The sequence below is a fragment of the Triticum dicoccoides genome, chromosome 7B, assembly GCF_002162155.2.
Source record: "Triticum dicoccoides isolate Atlit2015 ecotype Zavitan chromosome 7B, WEW_v2.0, whole genome shotgun sequence".
Taxonomy (NCBI): domain Eukaryota; kingdom Viridiplantae; phylum Streptophyta; class Magnoliopsida; order Poales; family Poaceae; genus Triticum; species Triticum dicoccoides.
Window position 1 is genome coordinate 476533310 of NC_041393.1, and position 24472 is coordinate 476557781.

Below are 24472 nucleotides of genomic sequence, written 5' to 3' on the forward strand. Positions count from 1 at the left end.
TTCACGCATGGAGATTGATGGTGACAACGAGAAGACAGATCTTCAACCACCACGCTCCATTCGTTGCAACTGATGGTCCTAGGGAACTACAAGAGGAAGAAATGACTCAAATCGACCGCCGGGCCGGTAAAAATCCTTCATTCCAAGTCTTAGCCCGAGAGAGAGAAGAGAGGCATACCCGGGTGGTGAAGGAGTCATCGGAGGAGGAAGAACCGCTGGAGAGGTCTTTGAAGAAGACCATGGCGACCCCGACGGTAGGATGCGAGATGGCGAGAGCGAGGAAGCAAGCGAGGAAGCGACTATAGCTTAGGAAGGAAGGAAGGAAGGAAGGAAGGGGGGAAATAGGGGAAATGTGACTTGTGGTCGGGGAGAAAAGGGGATGGGGAGTGGGAAGGGTAGATATTTTGGCGGTAGGCCAAAAATTTCAAAATGTGGAGGGAAACTTTGCACGCGGTGCTGCCGGACACAATTCACTTTGAATGATGGTGTGCATCACAAACGATTCTTCTGCTTAACGCGCATGGGATGAGTTTGATAATTCAAATTTTGGTGGAAATTTTCCTGGGTACGTCATTGCATAATTTAACATCGCTTGCTAATTGGGCACACAAAAGAGCGTACAACACACAGACCAGACTTACTGAATCGAGTAATTTTAGTAATTAAACAGGGCCAGTTCACCTAAACATTGCTCTAACAAAAGACCAACATAAAACAAAGCCTAAGTATGAATAATTTTAACAAATCCGCCACCGTGCCGGCCTATGCATTGCCGGTGTGAGATGAGACGTTGATGACTTGTCCTGGCGACATGCCACCGTTGGTGGACTCTGGGTCCCCCCTACTGAAGTCGACCGCGTCCTCGTCCTCGTCCTTGGCGCCGCCCTCAAGGTTATAGTACTCGTAGTAGGGTCTACGCCAGAGCTCGCATTGGTACTCCACCGCCGATTTCTTGACAGACAAACTCTTCTCTACCTCGACCTGGGCCACGCGCAACTCCTCCTCCCGGTGCTCCTCAATCTTCGCAGCCTCCTGCATCTCTAGCTCCCGCTCGACGATCTCATGAGGAAGCAGGTGCTCCATGGCCACCGCCGCCTTTTCGGACGTGGGTTGCATGCTGGATTCCGAGGTGGCCTGGAATATCTTGGCGTGGATGGCCTCCACCCGGGCCAGGGCGACATCGGTGGCACGGATGGCAGCTCGAGCACTCTTGGCATTTGCAGCCGTCGTCACATGATGTCTACTACACAATCTTCTTCTTGTAGACGTTGTTGGGCCTCCAAGTGCAGAGGTTTGTAGGACAGTAGCAAACTTCCCTCAAGTGGATGACCTAAGGTTTATCAATCCATGGGAGGCGTAGGATGAAGATGGCCTCTCTCAAACAACCCTGCAACCAAATAACAAAGAGTCTCTTCTGTCCCCAACACACCTAGTACAATGGTAATTTGTATAGGTGCACTAGTTCGGCGAAGAGATGGTGATACAAGTGCAATATGGATGGTAGATATGAGTATTTGTAATCTGAAAAATATAAAAACAGCAAGGTAACAAGTGATAAAAGTGACCACAGACGGTATTGCAATTCTTCGAAACAAGGGCTAGGGTTCATACTTTCACTAGTGCAAGTTCTCTCAACAATAATAACATAACTGGATCATATAACTAACCCTTAACATGCAACAAAGAGTCACTCCAAAGTCACTAATAGCGGAGAACAAACAAAGAGATTATTGTAGGGTATGAAACTACCTCAAAGTTATCCTTTCTGATCGATCTATTCAAGAGTCCGTAGTAAAATAACATGAAGCTATTCATTCCGTTCGATCTATCCTAGAGTTCGTGCTAGAATAACACCTTAAGACACAAATCAACCAAAACCCTAATGTCACCTAGATGCTCCAATGTTACTCAAGTATCCGTGGGTATGATTATATGATATGCATCACACAATCTCAGATTCATCTATTCAACCAACTCATAGAACTTCAAAGAGTGCCCCAAAGTTTCTACCGGAGAGTCAAGACGAAAACGTGTGCCAACCCCTATGCATAAGTTCACAAGGTCACAGAAGCCGCAAGTTGATCACCAAAACATACATCAAGTAAATCACGTGAATATCCCATTGTCACCACAGATAAGCACATGCAAGACATACATCAAGTGTTCTCAAATCCTTAAGGACTCAATCCGATAAGATAACTTCAAAGGGAAAACTCAATCCATTACAAGAGAGTAGAGGGGGAGAAACATCGTAAGATCCAACTATAATATCAAATCTCGCGATACATCAAGATCATGCCAAATCAAGAACACGAGAGAGAGAGAGAGAGAGAGAGAGAGAGAGAGATCAAACACATAGCTACTGGTACATACCCTCAGCCCCGAGGCTGAACTACTCCTTCCTTGTCATGGAGAGCGTCGGGATGATGAAGGTGGCCACCGGTGAGGGATCCCCCCTCCGGCAGGGTGCCAGAACAGGCTCCCGAGAGGTTTTTGGTGGCTACAGAGGCTTGCGGTGGTGGAACTCCCGATCTATTGTGCTCCCCGATGTTTTTGGGGTACATGGATATATATAGGCGAAAGAAGTCGGTCACGGGAGCCACGAGGGGCCCACGAGGGTGGGGGGCGCGCCCAGGGGGGTAGGGCGTGCCCTGGACCCTCGTGGCTTCCTCGAAGCTTCCCTGACGTCTACTGCAAATCTCCTGGATTGCGTTTTTCCAAAAATAACTCTCCCGAATGTTTCATTCCGTTCGGACTCCATTTGATATTCCTTTTCTTCGAAACACTGAAATAGGCAAAAAAATAGCAATTTGGGTTGGGCCTTCGGTTAATATGTTAGTCCCAAAAATAATATAAAAGTGTATAATAAAGCCCATAAACATCCAAAATAGATAATATAATAGCATGGAAAAATAAACAATTATAGATACATTGGAGACGTTTCAAGCATCCCCAAGCTTAATTCCTGCTCGTCCTCGAGTAGGTAAATGATCAAAACAGAATTTTTGATTTGGAATGCTACCTAGCATATTTGTCAATGTAATTTTCTTTATTGTGGCATGAATGTTCAGATCCAAATGATTCAAGATAAAAGTTCATATTAACATAAAAATAGTAATACTTCAAGCATACTAACAAAGTAATCATGTCTTCTCAAAATAACATGGCCAAAGAAAGTTATCCCTACAAAATCATATAGTCTGGCTATGCTCTATCTTCATCACACAAAATATTTAAATCATGCACAACCCCGGTTTTAGCCAAGAAATTGTTTCATACTTTAATATTCTCAAACTTTTTCAATCTTCACGCAATACATGAGCGTGAGCCATGGACATATCACTATATATGGAATAGGATGGTGGTTGTGGAGAAGACAAAAAAGAGAAGATAGTCTCACATCAACTAGGCGTATCAACGGGCTATGGAGATGCCCATTAATAGGTATCAATGTGAGTGAGTAGGGATTGCCATGCAACGGATGCACTAGAGCTACAAGTGTATGAAAGCTCATCAAAAGAAACTAAGTGGGTGTGCATCCAACTTGCTTGCTCACGAAGACCTAGGGCAATTTGAGGAAGCCCATCATTGGAATATACAAGCCAAGTTCTATAATGAAAAATTTCCACTAGTATATGAAAGTAACAACATAGGAGACTCTCTATCATGAAGATCATGGTGCTACTTTGAAGCACAAGTGTGGAAAAGGATAGTAACATTGTCCCTTCTCTCTTTTTTCTGTCATTTTTTATTTTGCTCTTGGTCTTTTAGCCATGCACAATCCACTAGTTAAATTTGCTATCAAATCTAGCTCTGGTGTTCAAAAAAAGCTCTCCTTTGCCATGTTCCAGAATTATTCGATTTGCAAAGGTTATATGTATCCTGTCATGGATAATTGCATTGCTACTTCTCATGATGATGGTTACGACATTCCGGAGAGTGAAATGGTCGTTCTTCGTGCTCCCCCTCCACAAGATCTTAACTGGACGGTGGCATCACCGCCGATTGTATTTGGTACGATTGGATCTCCGGTGGAGCGGCACAATCGTTGGGCGGGATGTCCCTTGCTTTGATTTCCCCTGTTGGGCCTTCAGTTTGTCAGTCAGTTGGGCCTAGAAATGATGTGGCTCCGGTTCTTGGGCCAGCCCAGGAACCGAGTGGGCCTTTGGAAGATATCCCTTCCTCGTAGGATGCAAATATTGCTTTCAATAATATGATTGATAATATGGTGGACAAAATCTTTAGCTGTCAAAAATGCCACCTTCCTGGTCATTTTGATAAAGATTGCCCCTCTACTTTTGTCTGTTTGGCATGTTTGCGGGTGGGCCATAGTTGCAGGGAATGTGAAAAGATTTCCTTGGAGCAGGGTTTGGTTTGGAAGCAAAAATCTTCCCTGACGCCTCCGGTTCCCAATACCAGTATCGAAGTTGCGCCTCCTCTTTTTCTCAAGCTAGGGACGCTTCATGCTCCTCTGACACGCGAGTTGCATCTATTCATTGCTCATTGATACATCTCCAACGTATCTACTTTTCCAAACACTTTTGCCCTTGTTTTGGACTCTAACTTGCATGATTTGAATGAAACTAACCCGGATTGACGCTGTTTTCAGCAGAACTGCCATGATGTTGTTTTATGTGTAGAAAACAAAAGTTCTCGGAATGACTGAAAATCCACGGAGGCACTTTTTGGAAAATATAAAAAATACTGGCGAAAGAATCGAGACCAGGGGGCCCACACCTTGTCCACGAGGGAGGGGGGCGCGCCCTCCCCCCTGGCCGCGCCCCCCTGTCTCGTGGGCCCCCTGAGGCCCGATGACCTCAACTCCAACTCCATATATTCTGTCTCACGGAGAACAAAAATCGGAGAGAAAGTTTCATTGCGTTTTACGATACAGAGCCGCCGCCAAGCCCTAATCTCGCTCGGGAGGGCTTATCTGGAGTCCTTTTGGGGTTCCAGAGAGGGGGATTCGTCGCCGTCGTCATCATCAACCATCCTCCATCACCAATTTCATGATGCTCAACGCCGTGCGTGAGTAATTCCATCACATGCTTGCTGGATGGTGATGGGTTGGATGAGATTTACCATGTAATCAAGTTAGTTTTGTTAGGGTTTGATCCCTAGTATCCACTATGTTCTGAGATTGATGTTGCTATGACTTTGCTATGCTTAATGCTTGTCACTAGGGCCTGAGTGCCATGATTTAAGATCTGAACCTATTATGTTTTCATGAATATATGTGTGTTCTTGATCCTATCCTGCAAGTCTATAGTCACCTATTATGTGTTATGATCCGACAACCCCGAAGTGACAATAATCGGGATACTTCTCGGTGATGACTGTAGTTTGAGGAGTTCATGTATTCACTATGTGCTGATGCTTTGTTCCGGTTCTCTATTAAAAGGAGGCCTTAATATCCCTTAGTTTCCGCTAGGACCCCGCTGCCACGGGAGGGTAGGACAAAAGATGTCATGCAAGTTCTTTTCCATAAGCACGTATGACTATTTACGGAATACATGCCTACATTACATTGATGAACTGGAGCTAGTTCTGTGTCACCCTATGTTATAGCTATTACATGAGGAATCGCATCCGACATAATTATCCATCACTGATCCATTGCCTACGAGCTTTTCACATATTGTTCTTCGCTTATTTACTTTTCCCATTGCTATTGTTACAATCACTACAAAACCCAAAATATTACTTTTGCTATCGTTACCTTTATTATCATACTACTTTGCTACTAAACACTTTGCTGCAGATACTAAGTTATCCAGGTGTGGTTGAATTGACAACTCAACTGCTAATACTCAAGAATATTCTTTGGCTCCCCTTGTGTCGAATCAATAAATTTGGGTTGAATACTTTACCCTCGAAAGCTGTTGCAATCCCCTACACTTGTGGGTTATCAAGACTAATTTCTGGCGCCATTTCCGGGGAGCATAGCTCTATTCTCTAAGTCAGTTGGGATTTATATCTGTTGATTACTATGGAGAACTTGAAAGACGACAGAACTACGATTTATCCCTCAACTACAAGGGGAGGTAAGGAACTGCCATCTAGCTCTGCACTAGATTCTCCTTCTGTTTTGAGTAAGCTTGCGACACCTAAACCTGCTACTGCTATGAATTCTGATATGTCACATGTTATTGATGATGCCACTTCTGCTATGCATGATACTTATGATGAAACTACTTCTGTGCGTGATACTACTTTGCCATTAGGTGAATTTCTCGATGAACAACTTGCTAGGGCTAGAGAGAACGGAATTATTGAAGATGCTATTATTGATGATAGTGATGATGAAGGTTCTCCCAATGATTATGAATTACCTGTTATTCCTGAGGGTTATGTTATGGAAGAGGAAGCTGCTAGAGCTATCTTTGCTTGTAGAGATAGATATGATCTTAAGAAATTATTAGCTAAATGGAAGCAGCAGTCTCTTAATGCTAGAATGAAACCTGACCCTACTTTTGCTACTTCACCTATTTGTGTTACTAATAAGGATTATGAATTCTCTGTTGATCCTGAGATTATTACTTTAGTTGAATCTAATCCTTTTTATGGCCTTGAATCTGAAACTTTTGTGGCACATCTTACCAAGTTGAATGATATAGCCACCCTGTTTACTCATGATGATAAATCTCGCTATTATTATATCCTTAAGATATTTCCATTCTCATTAAAGGGTGATGCTAAGACTTGGTATAATTCTCTTGCTCCTGGTTGTGTGCGTAGTCCCCAGGATATGATTTATTACTTCTCTGCTAAATATTTCCCTGCTCATAAGAAACAAGCTGCCTTGCGGGAAATATATAATTTTGTGCAAATCAAAGAAGAGAGTCTCCCACAAGCTTGGGGGAGGCTTCTCCGATTACTTAATGCTTTGCCTGATCATCCTCTTAAGAAAAATGAGATACTTGATATCTTTTATAATGGACTAACCGATGCTTCCAAGGACTATGTGGATAGTTGTGCTGGTTGTGTTTTTAGGGAAAGAAGAGTCGACGAAGCTGAATTACTATTGAATAATATGTTGACTAATGAAAATAATTGGACTCTTCCTGAGCCAATTCCTAAGGCAATTCCTGAACCAATTGAGTCAACTCCTGAGCCTATTTCTAAACCCACTCCAAAGAAGAGAGGTGTTTTATTTCTCAGTCCTGAAGATATGCAAGAGGCAAAGAAATCAATGAAAGAAAAAGGTATTAAAGCTAAAGATGTTAAGAATTTACCACCTATTGAAGAAATACATGGTCTTAATATACCGCATGTTGAAGAACCACATTGTCTTGATAACCCGACACAGGTAGTAAAGGTAAATTCTCTCTATAGATATGATAAAGTTGAAATCCCCTCTACAAAATTTCATAGCCCATGCTTAGATGAATTTGATGACTTTATGGCTAGAGAAGAAAGTTTTAATGCTTATGTTGGTAGAGAGTTAAAAAACAATGCTTTCGAGATAGGACGCGTGAGCGATAATATGGCTAGAGTTAAAGGTGAACTAAAACTCGTTAGCAAATATGCTTCTATGATTGCTACTCAAGCTAAGCAAGTACTTAAAGCTCAAAATGATTTGCTTGATGAATTAAATAATAAACCTGACTTTGCAGTTAGAGTGGCTACTAGAAGTGGTAGAATGACTCAGGAACCTTTGTATCCTGAAGGCCACCCTAAGAGAATCGAGCAAGATTCTCAGAGAAACAATTTAGAGGCACCTAATTCTTCTAAAAAGAAGAAAAAGAAAAACGATAGGACTTTGCATGCTTCTAGTGAACCTGCTGTAGACACACCTGAGAATCCCAATGATATTTCTATCCCTGATGCTGAAACACAATCAGTTGATGAACATGAAACTAGTGATAATGCTAATGATAACGTTCATGTTGATGCTCAACCTAGCAAAAATAATGAAGTAGAGATTGAACCTGCCGTTGATCTTGATAACCCACAATCAAAGAATCAACGTTATGATAAGAGAGATTTTGTTGCTAGAAAGCACGGTAAAGAAAGAGAACCATGGGTTCAGAAACCCATGCCCTTTCCTCCTAAACCATCCAAGACAAAGGATGATGAGGATTTTGAGCGCTTTGCTGAAATGATTAGACCTATCTTCTTACATATGAGCTTAACTGATATGCTTAAAGTAAGTCCTTATTCTAAGTATATGAAGGATATCATTACAAACAAAAGAAAGATACCGGAAGCTGAAATTTCCACCATGCTTGCTAATTGCACTTTTAAGGGTGGAATACCAAAGAAACTTGGAGATCCGGGGGTACCAACTATACCATGCTCCATTAAAAGAAATTATGTTAGAACTGCTTTATGTGATCTTGGAGCTGGTGTTAGTGTTATGCCTCTCTCTTTATATCATAGACTTGAATTGAATAAGTTGACACCTACTGAAATATCTTTGCAAATGGCTGATAAATCAACTGCTATACCTGTCGGTATTTGTGAGGATGTGCCTGTTGTGGTTGCAAATGTCACTATCTTAACGGACTTTGTCATTCTTGATATTCCCGAGGACGATAGTATGTCGATTATCCTTGGTAGACCCTTTTTGAATACTGCAGGGGCTGTTATTGATTGCAACAAAGGCAATGTCACTTTTCATGTTAATGGTAATGAGCATACGGTACACTTTCCGAGGAAACAATCTCAAGTTCATAGCATCAGTTCTATTGGAAAAATTCCAACTATCATTATTGGAGGTTTTGAATTTCCTCTCCCTACTGTCAAGAAAAAGTATGATATTCTTATTGTTGGGGATTTTCATATCCCCGTTGAGGTAACTTAGTGTTATTCAAAATTTCTCCGGTTCCGTGTTATTCAGAATGAGTTTGTTAACAAGACTTGATCAACCATGTTAGTGGATTCATTTTGATGATCATGAGATGGATGAAACTAGAAGGCACAACCTTCTGTACCCTCTTTTTACTTTCTGTTGTTTAGAGTAAATAAAGCAAAAATAGTATTATCCGTCTATTTTCTGAATTATCCGTGCAATAAAAAATATTCCGAAAATAAAAGTGCTCCAAATGCCCTGCAAATTTGGTATGATTTTTTATGGAATATTTGAGGATTTTAGGCACTGAAATCACTGCAGGAGGGGCAAGCACCAGGACACAAGAGTGGAGGGCGCGCCCACCTACCCTGGGCGTGCCACCTGTCTCGTGGGCCCCTGGTGGCCCCCCTCCACTTATGCCAGCACCCACACACTCCATCTTCTTCCCAAAAAAAATCCCCATCCAGCTCAAGCACAAGTTCTAGCTCATTTTACTGCGATTTTCGATCTCCGTGCTCAAAGCTCCATTCACAAAACTGCTTTGGGAGGTTGTTGCTTGGTATGTGACTCCTCCATTGGTCCAATTAGTTTTTATTCTAGTGCTCTATTCATTGCAAATTTTTGCTGCATAGGTGACCCTGTTCTTGAGCTTGGATGTTAAATTTATGAGGTCCCAAGCAATTCTAATGCATGATATAGGCTCTAGGCACTTGTAGGAGTAGTTGCTACCAATCTTGTTTAGTTTTATTCACTTTTATTTTGAAGTTACTAAAATTTTAGAAATTTTTCAGAAAAAGAATTATGTCTAGGAGAATGTACCAAGGTGGTTCCTCGGTAAATAAAGGACCCAGGATTGCTATACGTGAGCAAGATGTTGAATTACCGAGGGACGCAGATGTACGAGCTTGTGAGTGGCCATCTGATGATTTTATGGTCGAAGCAGGCTACAAGGAGGAATTTGACGCGTATGTGCATAATGCTGATCTGGAGGACTTCTTACAAGATAAGTGTCCTCAGTACTATGGATTGACTGATTCATTTGTGTGAAGTTTAAATATAACTGCACACGTAATTCTCCTAGTGTCCTATTTGATATTTATGATACATCTTATACCATGGACTTAGAGGATTTTACAACTGCTTGCAAACTTCCGCAGTGGGGTAATATTAATGATCCCCACAAATCTGAATTTAGAGATTTCCTTGCTAGTATTACTGTGGGAGAATCCAGGGACATAGCACAAGCTACCATAGGGAGCATTCATTTTCCTGCTATACATTATTTTGCTCTATTCATTGGTAGATGCATTAGCGGTAAAGACGAAGCATGTCATATGTGTGTCCCTGATCTTTGTGTCCTCAAGAGTGCTGTGTTAGGTTATAAAGGTTATAACTTGGGGGCAATAGTTTCACGTAGGTTGCAGAATAATGGTAGAGCAGGAGATTTATTTGGAGGAATTTACGCAACCCTTGTGGCTAATTATCTTGGTATAGCCCCATGAGAGGGGGATATGATGTTACCTCTTGCTTATTTAGATTATGACGCTATGGTCAATCATCATTTTCTTAGGAGGAATGAACAATTCCTCCATTATCGACTAATCTATGACAGATGCAACATCGTCCATGTTACTCTTCCTGCTGCTCTCCTTTTTGATTATCAGGCAAAAGGAAGATATGTTGTTACCAGGGAGGAAGCAGCTGAACACGAGGGGAGAGCGGAGGATGCTCGCCAACATCCTGCAGCTTAGGAGGCAATTGCTGCTGCATCTCAGTACGACCCCAGCTACAATTACGGATATCAGCCAGGCGGTCCTTGGTATTAGACCAACTTAGGCCAAAAGCCTAAGCTTGGGGGAGTACGTATTTCTCACCGACTTTACATTCATGTTCACACACTGTTCTAGTCGTCGGTGCTCATACTCCTTCATTGTATTATCCATGCTAGTTTAATTTCCTTTTTTCTAGTTTTCTTCTTGTGTGTTTGATAAACCTTAAGAAAAACCAAAAAAATTAGTTAGTTTAATTTCCATGCTTGTAGTAGTAATTAAAAGGGATAATTAGATTTATGCCCCTAGTTGTGTCCCACTCGTCTGTTTTACCCCTAATTCCCAAAAGTCACCGGTTCTGTCCAAGTAACTTTGCTCCTCTTATGCTTTTGCCCTTTGACCGTTTGACCGTTAGTTTGAAAACTTCATAACTAATTCATACTAAATCAGAAAAATGCAAATAAGATACCAAAATTTTCAGAAAAACATCACCTATATGTCAGTGTCATTTGCATTCATGAAAAAAGTGTTGCAAAGTGCACGTCCGAGTTCTAGCTCTTTTGATACCACCATGAATTGTAAACTCTAAAAAAATTCAAAAAAATCGAAAAAATATGGTGTTAAAGAACGACAAATGTTCTAAGTGCTTGCCAAGTTTCATTAGGGAACGACATTCATGGAAGTCGTGGCAAAAAATAATCTATTTTGGAGTGTTGATTTTTTTTGCTAGGGCACCCGCAAATGTTATTCCCTGATGAAACTTGGCAGGCACTTAAAACATTTGTCATTCTTTGCCACCAATTTTTTTTTGATTTTTTTGAATTTTTTTAGATTTTGCTATTCATGTTGGTAGCATAAGAGCTAAAACTCGGATGGGCACTTTCCAATACTTTTTTCATGAATGCAAATGACACTGACATATATGTGATGTTTTTCTCAACATTTTGGTATCTTATTTGCATTTTTCTAATTTAGTATGAGTTAGTTATGAAGTTGTCAAACTGACGGTCAAACGGTCAAAGGGCAAAAGCATAAGAGGAGCAAAGTGTCTTGGACAGAACCGGTGACTTTTGGGAATTAGGGGTAAAATAAAAGAGTGGGACACAACTAGGGGCATAAATCTAATTATCCCTAATTAAAATGAAAACCCAAAAAGATTTCTCATTCTTCTTTTACTTGTTGGGAGGTTTCCCGTGTAAATAGTTTTCTTTTATTTTCTTTCCTTTGGGGGTCGAGAAGACCATATTGAAAATGTTTAGTGGCTCTCATATGCATGATTGTTTATTTAACTTAGAGCCCATATTACCTTGTCTTCTCTCTTGAGTTGAATGCTTGCAGATTCCAGCTTAGTCCAATGCACGTGCACTATTATTATTATACACATCGTTTGGTCGTGCAAGTGAAAGGCAATAATGACAATATATGATGGACTGATTGAGATGAGAAAAGCTGGTATGAACTCGACCTCTCTTGTTTTTGTAAATATGATGAGTTCATCGTTCCTGATTCAGCTTATTATGAAGTAAACATATTTGCAATGACATTTAGAGATTATAGTTGCTTGTGCCATGCTTGATTAGCTATGAGTTATAATGGTTTACCTTGCATGCCAACATGCTATTAGAATGATTATGATGTGATATGATGTGATGGTATCCTCCTTTGAATGAATTGGTGAATCGACTTGGCACATGTTCACGCATGTAGTTAAAACAAATCAACATAGTCTTCAAGTTATTTATGTTCATGGTGGATTATATCCTACTCATGCTTGTATTCGGTGTGAATTAATTTTAATGCATGTTTATGACTGTTGTCGCTCTCTCAGTTGGTCGCTTCCCAGTCTTTTGCTAACCTTCACCTGTACTAAGCGGGAATACTTCTTGTGCATCCAAACTCCATAAACCCCAAAGTTGTTCCATATGAGTCCACCATACCTTCCTATATGCGGTATTTACCTGCCGTTCCAAGTAAATTTGTATGTGCCAAACTCCAAACCTTCAAATGAAATTCTGTTTTGTATGCTCGAGCAGCTCATGTTACAACTAGGGCTGCCTATATCTTCCATGCTAGGTGGGTTATTCTCAAGAGGAGTGGACTCCGCTCCTAATTCACGAGAAAGGGCCGGTAACCGGGATGCCCAGTCCCATGATCTAAAAAGATCAAAGCAAATCAAATTAATTAAACAAATCTCCCCCAGGGCTATTGTTAGTTGGAGGCACTCATTGTTTCGAGCAAGACATGGATTGATGCTTGTTGGTGGTGGGGGGAGTATAAACCTTTACCATTCTGTTTGGGAACTGCCTATAATGCATGTAGTATGGAAGATACATCCATCTCATAGTTGTTGCGTTGACAGTGAAAGTATGCCACTCAAAACGTTATTCAATCTCTATTTGGAAATCGAGCTCTGGCACCTCTACAAGTCCCTGCTTCCCTCTGCGAAGGGCTTATCTATTCACTTTTATGTTGAGTCATCACCCTTCTTATTAAAAAGCACCCGCTGGAGAGCACACTGTCATTTGCATTCATTACTATTGGTTTATATTGGGTATGACTTGACTGGATCTCTTTTACCATGAATTACAATGTTTAGTCAGTCCTTGATCTTTAAAGGTGCTCTGCATTTATGTTTTGCGGTCTCAGAAAGGGCTAGCGAGATACCATTTTATTATATCATGTTATGATTGTTTTGAGAAAGTGTTGTCATCCGAGTTTTATTATTATGGCTCGCTAGCTGATTATGCTATTGATATGAGTAATTGTGAGACCTAAGTGTTATCGTGAGTATGGTTAGTTCATAATATTTGCTGAAACCTGAATGATGGCTTTGGATGTTTACAACAACAAGAGCAGACAGAGTTTGTAAAAGTTTTTCTTTATCACTTTCAGTTTATCAACTAAATTGCTTGAGGACAAGCAAAGATTTAAGCTTGGGGGAGTTGATACGTCTCCAACGTATCTACTTTTCCAAACACTTTTGCCCTTGTTTTGGACTCTAACTTGCATGATTTGAATGAAACTAACCCAGACTGACGCTGTTTTCGGCAGAACTGCCATGATGTTGTTTTATGTGTAGAAAATAAAAGTTCTCGGAATGACCTGAAAATCCACAGAGGCACTTTTTGGAAAATATAAAAAATACTGGCAAAAGAATCAAGACCAGGGGGCCCACACCCTGTCCATGAGGGTGGGGGGCACGCCCTCCCCCTGGGTGCGCCCCCCTGTCTCGTGGGCCCCATGAGGGTCCGCCGACCTCAACTCCAACTACATATATTCCATCTCGCGGAGAAAAAAATCGGAGAGAAAGTTTCATCGAGTTTTACGATACGGAGCCGCCGCCAAGCCCTAATCTCTCTCGGGAGGGCTGATCTGGAGTCCGTTCGGGGTTCCAGAGAGGGGGATTCGTCGCCGTCGTCATCATCAACCATCCTCCATCACCAATTTCATGATGCTCACCGCCGTGCGTGAGTAATTCCATCGTAGGCTTGCTGAACGGTGATGGGTTGGATGAGATTTACCATGTAATCAAGTTACTTTTGTTAGGGTTTGATCCCTAGTATCCACTATGTTCTGAGATTGATGTTGCTATGACTTTGCTATGCTTAATGCTTGTCACTAGGGCCCGAGTGCCATGATTTCAGATCTGAACCTATTATGTTTTCATGAATATATGTGTTGTCTTGATCCTTGCTTGCAGGTCTATAGTCACCTATTATGTGTTAGGATCCGACAACCCCGAAGTGACAATAATCGGGATACTTCTCGTTGATGACCGTAGTTTGAGGAGTTCATGTATTCACTATGTGCTAATGCTTTGTTCCGGTTCTCTATTAAAAGGAGGCCTTAATATCCCTTAATTTCCGCTAGGGCCCCGCTGCCACGGGAGGGTAGGACAAAAGATGTCATGCAAGTTCTTTTCCATAAGCACGCATGACTATTTATGGAATACATGCCTACATTACATTGATGAACTGGAGCTAGTTCTGTGTCACCCTATGTTATAGCTTTTACATGAGGAATCGCATCCGTCATAATTATCCATCACTGATCCATTGCCTACGAGCTTTTCACATATTGTTCTTCGCTTATTTACTTTTCCGTTGCTATTGTTACAATCACTACAAAACCCAAAAATATTACTTTTGCTATCGTTACCTTTATTATCATACTACTTTGCTACTAAACACTTTGCTGTAGATACTAAGTTATCCAGGTGTGGTTGAATTGACAACTCAACTGCTAATACTCAAGAATATTCTTTGGCTCCCCTTGTGTCGAATCAATAAATTTGGGTTGAATACTTCACCCTCAAAAGCTGTTGCAATCCCCTACACTTGTGGGTTATCACTCATCGCCACCAAAAACCCCAACTGGCTCTCCACCGGCAACACCTCCACCGCCCGCCTCTCCTCCTCCGCCCTCTGTGGTGCCCATGGCCAACTTTTCTCTTTATGCTCACCATTATGTTCCGGCTAGCCACCATATCGTTGATGGTGGTGGCAACAGACTGCCTTGGACTTCTGTCACGCCTCCCTCTCCCATTGTTCCCACCATGAGGAGTTTATGGTGGCTGAAGTGATGCCTCTGCCGCCGCCTGATCAAGTTGGGCCTGCTCGAGAGGAGGTGGTTGATCTTCTGGAGAACATGGGTATTCAGGTGCGACCTGCTCAACCTTGGGTTTGTGGTGTCAGGCTTTTTCAGCTTAGAGATGCTGCAGTTCTCTTTCGTCTGCTGCAATTGCCGCCCCAGCCTTTGGGTGGAGATAGATTTGTGAGGTTTCTCAAGCATGATGAGGGAGTAGGATATCGCGGCACTCAGGGTTTTCGTGATGGTTGTCTGATGTTTCTTGGAATTCCTTTGGATCTGAGGACTACTGAAAATTTAAGGGCTGCAGTTAATACTTTTGGGAAATTTCAGCACTGGGTGAGCGATGATCCATACCTGGTTTGTTCCATTGTTTTTGCTTCCTTTCCAGAGGATATTTTGGTCCCTTGTGATGTGGTTTTTATTGATTATGCTCCTTACGAAGGGGCCAAGGTTTCCTGGACAGCTCCTTGTTACATTTTGGGAGCGAACTTTGCTGAGCAGATGCCTAAAGATGAGGACCCCATGCCTTTAGATGGAAACTCTCACCCGCTTCCTTGCCATGTTATGCCTGAGGAACACAAGTTTGTTCTGCCCCCCTACCCTGCTGTTGGATGGAATGATCTACCTCCTATTCCTCCACCTGCCGAGGACCATGTGGGCAATGTCAACTGGGGTAATGCAGTTTGGGGGGAGGAAGATGATGTGCACCATGTTGATGAGCAATAGCCAGTGCAAGACCAGGAGTCCATGGTGATTGATCAGCCGGCTTTCTCAGAGTCAGAGGTTCAGTTGGAAGTGCCTGAAGTGGATCTGCAGCCAATTTTGGTGGATGAGGATGTGGCCCCTCCTGTTGATGCAAATGAGTGGGCTATTGTACCTTACCATCCTCCTCTGATTCAGCATGAGAGGATTTTTATTGGTGCTGTTAAGGTTGTCTTTGGTCCTGTCCTGCCACCTGAGCTTGCATGGAAAAGGACTTTTGAGTCTTTGCTTCAGTTTGGTCCTGTTTGGACAAGCCCATGCCAATGCCACCTGTTACTATCGAGCCCATTGTTCTCTCCAAAAGGAGTTCGACCCTGGCCTTCAATGATGTCCAAGTGCTTTCCAAGCTGCAGTTTGTTTAGTCTCTCTCTGTCAGTCCAGCTAGAGCAAGACCAGTTGCAAGAAATTTGTTCCCACCTATTGTCTCTGTTGCTTTGGCTGACACTGTTGCTTTAGGTTCTGTCTCTGTTCCTTCAGTGGAGAAGACAACTTCTTCAGATGAGAATTTTTCTTTCTTTGCCCAACGTCAAGACAAGAAGGTACACAGACACAAAAACTTGGCGCCGACACCTCTTGTGGGAACATCAGTCCGCAGATGCACTAGGGGTTCGGTCAAGCGAGATGGGTATAAGCCTGTCTTCCAGGAGCTCCGGTCTCAGCCCAAGAAAAAGAAGCCTAGGAGCAAGCCTTTCGTGGTAGTTCCTTCTGAGGATGCTGAAGATCTAAATCATGGCAACAAGGAAGATGACAACCTCAATGATGTGCCTCCCCCAACTCCAATTCCCACACTCCAGCATGTTGGAGAGGACCTGGGTATTGCACCAGAGAATCTAACTGTGGAACGGCTTATGGCAGACCCAGCTGAAGATTTTCCTTTTGCGTCTGATGATTGATTTCAGACTGTTTTATTGGGTTTGGCAAGCCCTTAAATTGGCTATTTATGTCTGGACTGCTTGTCTTTGTTCTGGAACATTCCTATCTTTAGTTTTACCCGTTGGACTTCTATCATATGTCATGGCATGTAATAATGCTCTGTGTTGCTTGCGGTGGATCTTGCTACTCTATTTTGGACACTATTACATAGTGTTGCTTTATTGCTCCATCTATATTGTGTACCATGAATCAGTCCTCTTTTAGAAAATGGAGTGTTTTGTGCTCGAATGTGCGTGGTCATAATTCTCCTGCTAGGCAGCGTGCAGTTAAGCAAAAAATTGAGGAAAGTCAATGTGTGGTGGCTTGCTTTCAAGAAACTAAATGCAGTTCTTTTGACATCATAGATATTAGGTCTTTCTGTCCCAAATAGTATGATTCTTTTGCCTTTGCCCCCTCTGATGGTGCTTCTGGGGGAATTCTTGTGGTTTGGAATTCCATAGTTTTGTTTGGCATGATTGTGGAAATCCACCCTTTTGATGTGGTTATTAATTTTACCTCGAGACATAACAATGAATAGTGAACTCTTGTCACCGTTTCTAGGCCTTGCCAAGGGGAACCTAGGGACATTTTTGTTAATTGGCTTTACCATTTGAGTATCCCTGTTGAGGATAATTGGATGCTTCTAGGAGATTTTAATTTCATCAGATCCATTGAAAATAGGAATCTGCCAGGAGGGGATCTTAATAGCATGTTTATTTTCAATGAGATAATTGGGCATCTGGGTTTACTTGATTTACCTCTAAAGTGCAGATCCTTTACTTGGTCCAATATGCAGGATGCTCCTCTCTTAGAGCAGCTTGATTGGCTTTTTACCTCAACTGACTAGATTTCTTGTTATCCTTTTACTGAGGTGTTGCCATTAGCAAGGACTACTTCTGATCATGTACCTTATGTGGTTGTCATTAACACAAACATTCCTAAAGCCAATATATTCAGGTTTGAGAATTTTTGGGTACAGGTGGAGGGTTTTTTGATTGTGTGAAGCAATCTTGGGAGAAACCTTCGAGGAAACCCCATATTTCTGCTGTTATTGCTGATAAACTGAAAACTGTCAGGCAGGACCTTAAGAAATGGAGGCTGGGGATTTCTAAGCTCAAAGTTTTGATTGAGAAATGCAATATGGTGGTGATCATTCTGGATAATCTTGAGGAGTTGAGGCCCTTGTTTAGACAAGAGTTTCATTTTAGGAAAGTTGTTAAGTTGCATGTGGAGCATCTGCTGCATTTACAGTTTTTATACTGGAAAAAAGGTGCACCATAAGATATATTAAAGTGGGTGAGGAGAACACAAAGTTCTTTCATGCAATGGCTACTGAAAGGCACAGACGGAACACCATTGCCAGTCTTCAGCTGCATGATGGCACTATTATCTCTGAGCACAGTCAGATGGAAGGAATTATCTGGTCTACTTTCAAGGGGAGAATGGGCACCTAAGAGGAATCAATATGGGGTTCGATTTGCAATCTCTCCTTAAACATGTTCCAGGCTTAGATGCTTTAACAGAGCCTATCACAACAGAGGAAATTGAAAATATGGTCAAGCATATGCCTGTGGACAAGGCCCCCGGCCCTGATGGTTTTAATGGCCTTTTCTTCTAGAAATGCTGGCCTATTATTTGCAAGGACTTTCATGCTCTTGCTCAAGAGTTCTATGATGGTACTGCTCACCTTGCTAACTTAAATTCCTCCTACATTACTTTGATTCCTAAAAAGTTAGCTCCTGAGGGAGTGGGGGATTATAGACCTTTGTCTTTGACTTGTATGGGAGTTAAATTCCTTTCAAAGATTGTTGCTAATAGGTTTCAAGAGCTCATTATGGATTGCATTCATAAAAACCAGTATGGCTTCATTAAATCAAGAACAATTCAGGATTGCATTGGCTGGACTTTGGAGTATTTGCATCAGTGCCATCAATCTAAGAGACCAATTTTTATCGTTAAACTTGACTTTGAGAAATCTTTTGACTCCATTAAGCACTCTGTTATTTTTGAGATCATGAAGTGTAAAGGTTTTAATAAAAAATGGATTGGTTGGATCAAGGAGCTTCTGACTACTGGTTCTTCTTCTGTGCTACTTAATGGTGTGCCTGGAAAACAGTTTTTGTGCAAAAAGGGGGTCAGGCAAGGTGATCCTGTCTCACCTCTTCTCTTTGTGTTGGCTGCTGATATGTTACAGATAGTAGTTAATGAGATGCATGCTCAGGGTGAACTGCTGCCAATTCCATGTCATGATAAGGATTATCCCATTATTTAGTATGCCGATGACACTCTGATTATTGTGCCTGCTGTGGACAGTCAGTTGCTGGCTCTTAAGAGAATGCGGCTTGTTTTCTCCTAATCAACTGGACTTGATGTTAATTACCATAAGTCTTGCATAATACCCATTAACGTTTCTTAGGAGGAGACAAAGAGATTGGCCAACATCTTTGGTTGCAAAGTTGGGGTAATGCCTTTTACTTACCTGGGCCTTCCTGTTGGCACCACCAAACCCAAAATGATTGATCTTATGCCCTTGGTGGATTGCATGGAAAGGAGAATGACTGCTAGCTCCTCTTTTTTGGCTCAAGGGGGGAGTCTACAATTTCTTAATTCTGCTTTGTCCTCTCTGACCATATTTTTCCTCTGCAATCTGCTCATTAATCCTGGTATTTTGAAACAGTTGCAAAGAATTCAGTGGCAGTGCTTATGGAGAAAGAACAGGCAAGAGCCTGCTCCCTCTTTGGCTGCATGGGAGCTCATTTGTGGGCCTAAAAACAGAGGTGGGTTGGGAATCTTAAACCTCATTCAAAATGTGGCTCTTCTACTCAAGCATGTGAACAAATTCTTTAATAAGGCTGATGTGCCTTGGGTTAATCTTGTTTGGAATTCCTACTATCATGGGGTTGTACCACAGGGTACATCCTCATGTGGATCTTTTTGGTGGAAGGATATTCTCAAGTTGGTGGATCATTTCAGAGAGGTGACTTGGATTAAGGTCAATCAGGTGGATACTGCTTTGTTCTGGTCTGACAAATGGCAGTTAGGGAATTCTTTTATCCCACTGCAGCGAAGATTCCCAAGGCTATTCTCTTACTGTAAGGATTCTCTGTCAACTATTAAAGAGGGCCTGGATTGTTCAAACCTATTTCTTGGTTTAATCTCCCTCTTTCTGAGCAGGCATACATGGAATTTCTTTCACTGCAAAATCTACTGTCACTTCATGAGGCTCAACCTGAGTCCAAGGATGTGTGGTACTGGCATGGTTCTGACAAGTTCTATACCCCCAAGAGATTTTACATCCAAATGCATTTGAATTTGTCTTTCAACCCCCTTCTGAACTGGATTGGGCCAGCTCTTGCACTATGAAAATCAAGGTCTTTGCATGGATGGTGATCATGGACAGGTTAAACACTAAGGACATGATTGAGAGAAGGCAATGGCATATTGAGGATGGGATCTATTGTGTGCCCTGCCAATCACAGACCAGAGAAGATAGGGATCATCTCTTTTTCAATTGCATTTTTAGTCAGCGTGTGTGTAATTATCTTCGGATAGATTGGTCTCATGGTGACAACATGACAAACATTGCTGTCAATGCTAGGAGGGATTTCAATAAGTCCTTTTTTGCTGAAGTAATCTTCACTGCTTGCTCGAATATTTGGCTGATCAGGAATGCTAAAGTTTTTAGGCATGTTAGACCTAGCTTTAATCATTAGAGGAGATCTTTTGTACATAATATATCTTTACTCTCCTTTAGGATTAAGCCTAGATTCAAGGATAGCCTTGTTCGATGGGTAACATATCTTCCCCCTTGATGTAGTTTATTTCCTTCTGTTGCCTAGGTTAGGGTTTTTATTTTGGGGTTATCCTTCATAACCTTGTATGTATTGTAGCTTTATGGTGTGGAATAAAGAGATAGGCTGTGGGGTTTTTCCCTACAGTGCACAATAAAAAAACACCGTTAATGCTAAAATAGATTGTGAGAAACAAACTAACGGTGTTAGTTTTGGTGATGAGTCTCATGAGTTTAACTATTCCAAGTTTAGTAGAAAGCATCATAAGAAAGAATTGGCTAGTAAGGATGAAATTATTGGTCTTGCTTCTATTGCCGTGCCTCCTACTGATCCTTCAGAACAATATTTGCTAGACCATGAAAATGATTTGCATATGCACGAAAGTAATGAAATAGATAGAATCTTTTTTGAACAACAACCTCTGCTTAAACACAATTTGCCTATTGAAACTCTAGGAGGTCCTCCTCCACCTAAAGGTGATCCTGTGTTTGAATTTAAACAATTGCCAGACACTTTGAAATATGCTTATCATGATGAATAGAAGATATATCCTGGTATTATTAGTGCTAACCTTTCAGAACATGAAGAAGAAAGATTATTGAAAGTTCTAAGGAAGCGTCGAGCTGCTATTGGATCTACTCTTGATGATCTTAGGGGCATCAATCCCACTCTATGTCAGCACAAGATTAATATGGAACCTGATGCTAAACCAGTTGTTGATCACCAACGTTGGTTGAATCCGAAGATGAAAGAAGTGGAAAGGATGGAAATATTAAAACTTCTGGAAGCAGGTATAATCTATCCTATAGCTAATAGTAGATGGGTAAGTCCTGTCCATTGTGTCCCTAAGAAAGGAGGTATTACTGTTGTTCCTAATAATAAGAATGAACTTATTCCACAAAGAATTGTTACAGGCTATGGAATGGTAATTGATTTTAGAAAATTAAACAAAGCAACCAGAAAAGATAATTACCCTGTGCCTTTTATTGATCAAATGCTAGAAAGATTATCTAAGCACACACATTTTTGCTTCCTTGATGGATATTCTGGTTTTTCACAAATACCTATTTCTCAACTTGATCAAGAAAAGACCACTTTTACTTGTCCTTTTGGAACTTATGCTTATAGACATATGCCTTTTGGTTTATGCAATGCACCTGCTACCTTTTAAAGATGTATGACTACTATATTATCTGACTTTTGTGAAAAGATTTTTGAGGTTTTCATGGATGACTTTTCTGTTTATGGGAAGTCTTTTGATGATTGTTTAAGCAATCTTGATTGAGTTTTGTAGAGATGTGAGCAAACAAATCTTTTCTTGAATTGGGAGAAGTGGCACGTTATGGTTAACGAAGGTATTGTTTTGGGCCATAAAATTTATGAAAGAGGTATTGAGGTGGACAAAGCTAAGGTTGATGCAATTGAGAAAATGCTATGTCCTAAAGATATCAAAGGTATTCGTAGTTTCCTTGGTCATGCTGGTTTCTATAGGATATTTATCAAAGACTTTTTCTAAAATTTCTAGGCATCTTAGAAATCTTTTGCAAAAGGATATTCCTTTTGTTTTTGATGATGATTGTTTATAAGCCTTTGAAACACTAAAGAAAGCCTTAATTTCTGCACCTATTGTTCAACCACCTGATTGGAACTTGCCATTTGAAATTATGTGTGATGCGAGTGATTATGATGTTGGTGTTGTTCTAGGACAAATAGTTGACAAGAAACTGAATGTTATTCATTATGCTAGTAAAACTCTAGGCAATGCATAAGGAAATTATGCTACTACTGAAAAGGAATTTCTAGCAATGGTGTTTTCTTGTGATAAATTCAGATGCTATATTGTAGATTCAAAAATAATTTTTCACACCGATCAAGTTGCTATAAAATATCTTATGGAAAAGAAAGATACCAAACCTAGGCTTATTCAATGGGTTCTCTTGCAACAAGAATTTGACTTTCATATCACTGATAGAAAAGGAGCTGAGAACCCCGTAGCTGATAACCTATCTAGGTTGGAGAATATTCTTGATGACCCACTACCCATTGATGATAGTTTTCCTGATGAGAAATTAGCTGCAATAAATGTTTCTAATAGTACACCTTGGTATGCTGACTATGCTAATTATATTGTTGCTAAATACACCCCCCTAGCTTTACATACCAACAAAACAAAAAATTCTTCTATGATTTAAGACATTACTTTTGGGATGACTCACATCTTTATAAAGAAGGAGTAGATGGTATTATTAGACGTTGTGTACCTAAGCTTGAATAGGGACAAATCCTATGGAAATGTCACTCCAAAGCTTATGGAGGACATCATGCGGGAGACAGAACTGCTCACAAGGTATTGCAATCTGGGTTTTATTGACCTACTCTCTTCAAGGATGCTCGTAAGTTTGTCTTATCTTGTGATGAATGTCAAAGAATAGGTAATATCGGTAAGCATCAAGAAATGCCTATGAATTATTCACTTGTTGTTGAACCATTTGATGTTTGGGGATTTGATTACATGGGACCTTTTCCTTCCTCTAATGGGTATACTCATATTTTGGTTGCTGTTGATTATGGTACTAAGTGGGTAGAAGCTATTCCAACTAGTAGTGCTCATCAAAGCACCTCTACTAAAATTCTTAAAGAAGTTATTTTCCCAAGGTTTGGAGTCCCTAGATATTTAATGACTCATGGTGGTTCACACTTTATTCATGGTTCTTTTGTAAAATGCTTGCCAAGTATGATGTTAACCATAGAATTGCATCACCCTATCATCCTTAGTCTAGTGGTCTGGTTAAACTTAGCAATAGAGAAATAAAATTAATTTTACAAAATACTATCAATAGGTCCTGGAAGAATTGGTCTAAGAAATTAGATGATGCACTTTGGGCTTATAGAACAGCGTATAAAAATCATATGGGTATGTCTCCTTATAAAATGGTTTATGGAAAATCTTGTCATTTGCCTCGTGAGTTAGAACATAAAGCATATTGGGCAATTAAAGAACTTAACTATGATTTCAAACTTGCTGGTGAGAAGAGGTTATTTGATATTAGCTAATTAGATGAATGGAGAACCCGACCTTATGAAAATGCCAAGTTATTTAAAGAAAACGTTAAAAGATGGCATGATAAAAGAATCCAAAAGCGTGAGTTGAAGGATGGATAATATGTTCTTTTATACAACTCTCGTTTCAGATTCTTTGCAGGAAAACTCCTCTCCAAATGGGAAGGACCCTATGTTATTAAGGAGGTTTATCGATCTGGAGCTATCAAAATAAATAATGCCGAAGATACTAACCCGAAGGTAGTTAATGGGCAACGAACAAAACATTATATGTCAGGTACAACCATTAGTGTTGAAAGCAATATTATCCAAACTATGACACCAGAAGAACACATAAAGAATCCTTCCGGAACACTCCAGAATCGTGAAAAAGAGGAGGCACGTGATACGGTAAGTAAACAACCTCTGAAAAATCTACAAAAATATTTTTTGTCCATTTTGGAATATAACAAAAATTAGGAAAATAAGAAACAAACAGGAAGGCACCCCTGGTAGGCACCCCTGGTAGGCACAAGACACCAGGGCGCGCCTGGCAAGCCAGGCGCGCCCAGGTGGGTTGTGCCCACCTCGGGTACCTTCTAGACTCTGTTTTTCTTCCGTTTGCTTGTTTCCCAAGATGAAAAGTCTTTATATACCCCCCGAACCTACTGACCTCTGTATTGCGGAGAAATCTTCTGTTTTCTTTTCTCGCCGTTTTCCTAACAGATCTGAAAATATGTCATCCCAAGACTCGGAGAGTGAGAGCTATGTTGTTGATTATATCTCAAACCCTAAGGTTTATGGGGATGTGGAGC